The sequence below is a fragment of the Ursus arctos genome, unplaced genomic scaffold (assembly GCF_023065955.2).
Source record: "Ursus arctos isolate Adak ecotype North America unplaced genomic scaffold, UrsArc2.0 scaffold_6, whole genome shotgun sequence".
Classification (NCBI taxonomy): domain Eukaryota; kingdom Metazoa; phylum Chordata; class Mammalia; order Carnivora; family Ursidae; genus Ursus; species Ursus arctos.
Window position 1 is genome coordinate 56,449,713 of NW_026623078.1, and position 6,048 is coordinate 56,455,760.

General features: G+C 34.5%; 1 protein-coding gene across 8 annotated transcripts in view; it reads left to right on the forward strand.

Annotated features, from left to right (window-relative positions):
* The window catches only part of OXR1 (oxidation resistance 1), a 680,801-nt gene that overhangs the window by 228,912 nt on the left and 445,841 nt on the right, over positions 1-6,048 (forward strand). The window lies entirely within an intron of this gene.

Consider the following 6,048-nt stretch of genomic DNA (forward strand, 5'->3'; position numbering starts at 1 on the left):
AGAAGCAGGCTCATAGCAGAGGAGCCTGATGTGGGGCTCGATCCCACAATGCCGGGATCACACCCTGAGCCGAAGGCAGGCGCTTAATCGCTGTGCCACCCAGGCGCCCCTCACTTTGATTTTTAAACAAGGTGGTGTTTCTTGAGAAACTTTCCATACGGCAGAGATTTTGTTGAAATAATTTATGAGATTTATACTCTCCAAAACATAATAGCACCAAATGCTGTTGTGTTTCCTGTATGTATAGATGTTGAATCAGCTCTCTTCCTGTACCTGGCAAGAACTTTTCACACATCTGTCTACCTGACATTTCAAATTTCTAATTTGCTTTGTGAGAAAAACAAAAATTCTCTGACATACCCACTGAGTAATCTGTGTAGGAAGGAAGAAATCTGTCTGCTTCCATTTGGGGGAAAGGACTGAGGATACTGATTAAGGACATATAAAAAAAAAAACACAGATAAAGGAAAGGGAAGTAAAAATATATAGAAAAGATTTAAAGACACTGGGACGATGTGATAATAAAACTAACACCAACCGATTTGTACTTAATATTTATCATTGGCTCTCTCTGGCTGATTATTTGTCCATATGGGTGTCCTATCTTCCCAGCTGGGTTATGACTTCCTTTCAACTCCAGCACCTAGCTGAAGCTTTGCTTGGCGCTGACTGCCAAAAACCTGTCTACTCATCATAAAGAAAAAATGGAAGGTGTTTTGTCTTGTTTTGTTTTTTCATGCCCAAAGGCAAGATCTCTCCCTACCTTCTGTGAAAGCCTTACTAAAAAGATATTTATCCCACAAGGGGAAGGGAAGAGGGTAAGTGCTTTAGAGAAATAATAGAGAGATGATTTACTCGAGCCTAAGAAGCAGAAGAGGGCCATAAATCTTACAAATAGCAGGACCTCAAGAAAATGGCAGTTTCCTACTTGCTGGGTGAGAAGATAATGAGAGATCCGTTGGCTTTCAAAAACCCAGGTCTTCCTGGACACTGGCCGTTTGAGCAGTAATCAGTGTGAATCAATGAAAGATGGGGCCTTCAGATGTTATACTGTTCATACAACATCCAGGGCCTTTGTAGGACTCTTGTGAGGGAGAGTTCCAGGACTATCTAAGGCTAAATTTCCCACCAGCCCGGCAGGATGGGGGCTTTGGTTGGATTAGGTGGACTCAAAGGGAAAATCTCCTGCACAGATGTATTTTTGGAATAAAAAAATCATAGCTACTACACGTTTCAAGTGTTTTGAGCCTTTCATAACATCAAAGAGGAAATACATTTTTATGATAAAGTTTATCTCTCTTTTGAATTGTATTGAAAAATACAGAAAAGCATAATGAAATAAATAAAGATATAATCTCACCATCCAAAGATGAATTCTGAACTCATCTGAATTCTGGTTTATTTTTCTTTCATTCCTTCTGTTATCTATCCGAAAGAATAAATCTTCTAAGAACTCCTGCATGGAAAATAGAACATTTATATAATTGTAATCACTTAATATTTCTACCACATATCTTTTTAAGTTTTTATGTAAATTCCAGTTAATATACAGTGTAATATTAGTTTCAGGTGTGCAATAGAGTGATTTGACACTTCCATATAACACAGGTACTCATACTGTATCTTCCTAGTAAAAAAAAAATTTATAATTAACTTTGTACCCATATGTAAGACACCTACCTAGAGTGAGCTCTATATGTCTAAAAAGTCTTTTTTTTTTTAAAAAAAGATTTACTTATTTATTTATTCGACAGAGATAGAGACAGCCAAGAGAGAGGGAACACAAGCAGGGGGAGTGGGAGAGGAAGAAGCAGGCTCATAGCGGAGGAGCCTGATATGGGGCTTGATCCCATAATGCTGGGATCATGCCCTGAGCCAAAGGCAGACGCTTAACCGCTGTGCCACCCAGGCGCCCCATATATGTCTAAAAAGTTTTAATGCCAACACCTTCCAACTAAAATTTCATTATTTTTGAAGAATTATTTTCTACCCATCATTCTTTCGTTCTATAGCACATCTTCAAATAGATCATTTGGGCATTGTTAGCAACCAGTTACTCTTACAGGAAACAGTATAGCATTGTAGCTTTTAAAAATACGCAGTCTTTGAGGTCATGCAGCTTAGGCTTTGAATTCCAGTTCTACACTGAATGATTTTGTGACTTTAGAAAATTTATTTAACATATTTGAGACACAACAATAACTACTTCCTAAGGTAACTCTAAGGATTAGATAAAATAATTTCTGCTAACCATCAAACTAGACTGGAGCCTCCTAAACTTTCAGTAAATGGTAGCTGGCATTAATAATATTCCAGGTTAAACTCTTCCAATCACAGACTCTGTCGAAGAGGTAGCTCTAGTCAGCAATATTTCTTCCTATGTAACTCATCCTCAAAGTTCATCTACAGCTGATTAGGTCAAGTGTGGATTCTATAAAGTGTAGATTCTAGAACCTAATGATAACTAATCCATAAGTTCTTATGAAATTAGAAAAACAATTGATCTAACAACAGCAAGCTGGACCAAAATTATACTGTCATTTTGGGGAATTTGACATAGAAAATCTTGTAGACAAAAATGTACTATGGGAGTGGACATCTTTTAGGCTAAAAGAAAATGATGTCAGGTAGAAAGTTGGCCCTACAGAAAATAATGGTAAATAGGTAAATGTAAATGACTTCCCCCTCGTTTTTCCTTGAAAGATAATGGATTTTTTTGTTGTTGAAAGTAAAGCAATAACAGTGTAAGGTGAGGTTTATAACATAGGTAGAAGCCAAAGACATTACACAATAACACAGAAGTACAGGAGATTGACAAGTAAATTAACTTGCATTGTTCTAAGGTTATTACGTTGGGAAGTGGGAAATATCAGGTGAAAGTGAAAAGTTTGAAATAGGAAGTAGGAAGTGTAAATATCCAGTATAATGTGAAATGATACAATATTATCTCAAATTAGTTTCTGATAGGTTAGGGGTACATTTTATTATTTTGAGTAATCACTTATAATAAATTAATAAAAGGGGTATAGTGCTATAACAACCACTTAAAAATAAGAAATATAGTTAAGAAAGCAGTAGAGGAAATAAATGTTACATTAGAAAATATTTGGTTAACCCCCAAAAAGACAAGAAAAGGAGCACCAGAGGAACAAAAACACAAAATCACAAATGGAAAACAAATAGGAAGATGGTGGGCTTGAGCCAAAACAAACCAATAATTATATTGAATGCAAATGAAGTTGACACGCAAAATACTACACGTTGTCTACAAAATATATATATTAAATACAAAGACACAGAATAAAAGCAAAAGAGTGACGAAAGACCTGTTACATAAGCAGTAAAGATAAGAAAGCTGCTATTGTTCTATCAATATTTATATTAATAATGTTAATATGAAAGAGGTAAAGAAAATCATTACTTGCTAATGAAAGGGGCAATTTATTAGTAAGACATAGGAATCCTAAATATGTAGATAATAATAGAGCATCACAATTGATGAAGCAAAACCCTTCACAACTTGAGAATGATATCCAAAGCATAACAGGGAAAATTAGCACTCCATCCTCAGTAAATGCAGACAAAGTGTTTGTAAGAATACAGAACATCTCATCAATGTTATTAACCAATTCCACATAATTAGTATTTATAGAACAGTACACCAAAAACCTGCAGAATACACACACTTTTCAGGACTACATGAGACATTCACCACAATAGTCAATATACTGGCTTATATATCTCAAAAATATAAAATAAATTTAATTAGTAATCAGTAACAAGAAGACACCTTTAAAAAAGTTACAAATATTTGGAACATGAACAACACACTTCTGAATAGCCAATGGCTCAAAGAAATAGAGAAATTTAAAAATATCTTAAACTCAATAATTATGAAAACACAACATATCAAAACATATGGGATACAGCTAAAGCTGTGCTTAGTGGAAAACATAGCTTTAGAATGCCTATACTGGAAAAGAAGAAATTTTCAAAATCAATTGTCTAAATTACCATCTTAAGCCAGGAACATAATTAAACTCAAAGTAATTAGAAGGAAAGGAATAATAAGGATAAGGGCAGAAATAGATGAAATAGAAAAAATTTAGAAGACAAAAGATTTTTAAGACTGCTTTTTAGAGCAGTTTTAGGCTTGAGAGGAAGGTACGGAGGTTTCTCATATAATTCCTGTCTGTATACATGCATAGTCTCCCCATTATCAACATCCCCCACTGGAGTGGTACATTTGTGATGTTCAGGTATGTTCCCTCTACTCCTACTTTGTTGAGGGTTTTTATCAAGAAGGATGTTGCACTTTGTCAGATGCTTTTTATGCATCTATTGAGAGGACCACATGGTTCTTATCCTTTCTTTTATTAATGTGGTATATCATGTTGATCAATCTGCAAATATTGAACCACCCTTGCAACCCAGAGATAAATCCCACTTGATTGTGGTGAATAGTTCTTTTCAGGTACTGTTGGATTCTATTTGCTAGCATTTTGTTGAGAATTTTTGCATCCCTGTTCATCATGGATATTGGTATAATTCTCCTTTTTAGTGGGGTCTTTGTCTGGTTATAGAATCAAGGTAATGCTGGTCTCATAGTTTGAGTTTGGAAGTTTTCCTTCCATTTCTCTTTTTTGGAACAGGTTGAGAAGAATAAGTATTAATTTTCTGCAAATGTTTGGTAGAATTCCCCTCGGAAGACATCTGACCCTGGACTTTTGTTTGTTGGGCGATTTTTGATTACTGACTCAATTTCTTTGCTGGTTGTCATTTTGTTTAAATTTTCTGTTTTGGTAGTTTATATGTTTCTAGGAATTTATCCATTTCTTCCAGATTGCCTAATTTGTTGGCATATAATTTTTCATAATATTCTCTTATAATTGTATTTCTGTGGTGTTGGTAGTGATCCTTCTTCTCTTGTTCATGATTTTATTTATTTGGCTCCTCTCTCATTTCTTTATGATAAGTCTCGCTGGGGTTTATCAATTTTATTAATTCTTTCTAGTCAGGTTTTTTGTTTATTTCTATATCATCTATTTCTACTCTAATCTTCATTATTTCCCTTCTTCTGCTGGATTTAGGCTTCATTTCTGTTCTTTTTCTAGCTCCTTTAGGTATAAAATTAGATTGTATTTCTGAGATTTTTCTTGCTTCTTGAGGTAGGCCAATATTGCTATATACTTCCCTCTTGTGACTGCTTTTCCTGCATCCCAAAGTTTTTGGACCATCATGTTTTCATTTTCATTTGTTTCCATGTATTTTCTTCTTTCTTCTTTAATTTCCTGGTTAACCCACTCATTCTTTAGAAGGTTATTCTTTAACGTCCATGTATTTGTGATTTTCCAAAATTTTTCTTGTGGTTGACTTGAAGTTTCATAGTGTTGTGGTTAGAAAACATGCATGGTACATTTGTTACAAATTGATGAACCAGCATTGACACATCATATTCACCTGAAGTTCATAGTTTACTTTAGGGTTCACTCTTGGTGGTGAATATTCTGTGAGTTTAGACATATGGATAATGACATATACCCATTTTTATAATATTATACAGTGTTTTCATCATCCTAAAAATCTGTGCTCTGCCTATTCATCCTTTCCACACCCCATCCCCAACAACCACTGACTCTTTTACCACCTCCATAGTTTTGCCTTTTCTAGAATGTCATATAGGTGGAATCAGACAGTATACAGCCTTCTCAGACTGGCTTCTTTTAACTAGTAATATTCATTTAAGATTCCTTTATCTTTTCATGATTTGATAGCTCATTTGTTTTTAGTATGAAAGATATTGTATTTTCTGGATATACCATGGTTTATCTATTTACCTACTGAAGGACATCTTGGTTACTTTCAAGTTTTGGCAATCATGAATAAAGCTGCTATACACATTTGTGTTCATGTTTTTGTGTGGACATATTTTTCAACTCCTTTAGGTAAATACCAAGGAGCATAATTGATGAATCAGATGGTAAGAGTATGTTAAGTTTTGTAAGAAACTATCAAACTGTCTTTTGAAAGTAGCTATACCTTTTGCAT